The sequence below is a fragment of the Nelusetta ayraudi genome, unplaced genomic scaffold (assembly GCF_046127955.1).
Source record: "Nelusetta ayraudi isolate G7.1 ecotype Tasmania unplaced genomic scaffold, CSIRO-AGI_Nayr_v1 ptg000303l, whole genome shotgun sequence".
NCBI classification, from domain to species: domain Eukaryota; kingdom Metazoa; phylum Chordata; class Actinopteri; order Tetraodontiformes; family Monacanthidae; genus Nelusetta; species Nelusetta ayraudi.
The window spans coordinates 20001-22500 of record NW_027466351.1 but is presented as its reverse complement, the minus strand read 5'-3'; the positions used below and the strand labels follow the sequence as shown (position 1 = coordinate 22500).

The 2500-nt window shown below is 50.4% G+C and overlaps 1 protein-coding gene across 1 annotated transcript in view; it reads left to right on the top strand.

The window, feature by feature from the left end:
- Positions 1-743, top strand: part of syt3 (synaptotagmin III) — a 15363-nt gene extending 14620 nt beyond the window's left edge. The window contains exon 11 of the mRNA XM_076017282.1: positions 1-743. This exon is cut by the window's left edge and continues 522 nt beyond it. The gene's annotated coding sequence lies outside the window, so the exon portion shown is untranslated.
- Positions 744-2500: the final 1757 nt, after the last annotated feature.

The window sequence follows — 2500 nt, the reverse complement described above, 5'->3', positions numbered from 1 at the left end:
AAAAACAACTGAAAAAAGATGAGGATATTTTTTTTCTTGTTTTTTTCCGGAGCATGTTCCACCTCAGTGTGTGTGTGTGTGTGTGTGTGTGTGTGTGTGTGTGTGTGTGTGTGCGCCCCCTGCTGGTCGTGTTGGTCGTGCTCATCACTCACTGGGGTTTTTATTTGTTTTTTATATTTTTTGCTCCAGTTTGGATGAGAGACTAACACACACACACACACACACTCATGTGTGTGTGTGTGTGTGTGTGTGTGTGTGTGTGTGTGTGTGTGAGACGCTTTTATCAGTGTGTGTTTTCTGTGTTCGTGGGTGTGTTAGTTTTGTATTTGTGCACGTCCGTGCCCGTGTGTGTGTGTGTGTGTGTGTGTGTGTGTGTGTCATTGTGCATCTCTGTCCTCACCAGCCTCCCCATCCCCCCCCACCCGCCGCATCCACAGTGTCTGTGTGTGCGTGTGTGTGTGTGTGTGTGTGTGTGTGTGTGAGTGTGTGTGTTAGACAACAGTTGGTGTCGTCTTAGCTGCCAAAGGCCCGCCCCCCTCGGCCCCCCCGACCCCTCCGCCTGGTGTCAGTACCTGTCGTGTCGTGTTCTTCTTCTACCTGTAATGTGTGTGTCTGTCCACAGTGGGTCGCTGCGGAGCAGGAGGGAAGGAGGGAGGTCAAAGGTCAACCCCTCAAACTTTTGGTTCATTGCTATTTAAGGATGAACACACACACACACACACACACACACACACACACACACACACACACTCAGAATCAGAACATTCCATGTCAGAGCCGGTTAGCTCCCAGTTAGCATAGCTGGCTAACAGCTCAAATACAACGGAGTCGGCTGAACATTCCCGTCGGGGGGGCACGGGTTGAGTCACGGGTGAGCTGAACCAATCAGGTGGTTGCCTCGGCAACGTGAGCTTGGGGGTGGGGTGGGGGTGGGGGGGGTCGGGTGGCTCCTCAACTCCGACTCACTGTGGTTCTGAGTCACGACTCGTTCGCTCACTTTGTTTCCCAAGCTCTCACTCACAAAGAAACAACGACTCCTCATGATTGGAGGGCTTGGAGGAGGGGGCGGAGTCACGGGTGTGCAGCCAGCAGAGGTGGATGTTGTTGATCCGTCGACCACCCCCCCTCGCCCCACCCACTATCAGGCCCCCCCCACCCCTCACTCCCCCACCCTTGTGTCTGTGCAGCTGTGTGTGTGTGTGTGTGTGTGTGTGTGTGTGTGTGGTGTTGTAGGGGGGGGGGGGGGGTTAGGGGGGGTCAGGGGGGCGGGGACACGTTTTGCATGCTTAATATTAACATGAATGATGATGATGATGATGATGATGATGATGTCAATCTGATGCAACGACTGAAAAAAAGATGCAAAGGAAAAAAAAAAAACAAACTCACAGCAGCGATATTTGAGAAGTGGAAGTGGATACTAACACTACTAACTGCAGCGACCCGGCCGAGGTCACCGCCACACAACCACATCCCATCTGACGGTGGTGATGATGATGATGCTGATGCTGATGATGATGATGCTGATGACGGTGAGGATGATGAAGAAGAAGAAATAACCTTTACGCTCTACTAGTAATCTCCTCCAGTCGCTAGTTTTCATCTCTCTCCACCTTCTTTCTTTCAAGTTTTCATTTGAAGTTTTTCTGTTTTTTAAAAAACAAAACAAACAAACAAACAAACAAACAAACAAACAAACAAAGGGAACACGAGAAAAAAAAAAACGACAAATATGTATATAAATGTATATCATTTATCCAAGAGGTTTACTTTTTTATGGGCTGGAAGGTTGAAAACTCGTGGTGGTGCGAGGCTTCAGTCGGCAGGAGGGAGGAGAGAGAGAGAGAGAGAGAGAGAGAGAGAGAGAGAGAGAGAGAGATGAAATAAAGGATCTGTATCATCCAGCTCAGAGTCTCCTGATTACTGCTTTTCCTGTTCACCACACACACATACACACACACACACACACACACACACACACACACACTCTGGCTACCTGGACAGGAGAGTTTTCTTCCCTGTGCAGCTGCACATTAAAGTCTGGCTGCATAATTATTCAGCCACCTTGTCATGAATTCTTCATCGCCGACGCTCTTTTTCTTTTTTTTTTTATTCTCTCTCTTTTTCTTTTTTTCTCTTCCCTCCTCTTTGGCCTAAATGCCTCGCCGACCCGCTGCTGCATCACCGCCGCCGCTCACATTGTTGTCAGCTGGTTCACATCTGCTGCCAGAGGGGAGACGAAGAGGAGGAGGAGCAGGAGGAGGAAGAGGAGGAGGATGGGGAGGGAAAAGGAAGGGAGGAGAGGAGGAAGAGGAGGAGGAGGAGGAGGAGGAGGAGGAGGGGGGAAAAGGAGTAGAGGAGAGGATGGGGAGGAAAAAAGGAGGGAGAGGGAAAAGGGGGAGGGCAGGAGGTGGAGTAGGAGGAAGAGGAAAAGGGGAGGAGGAGCAGGAGGAGGAGGAGGAGAGGGAAAAGCAGGGGATGAGACTGGAGAGAAGAAACG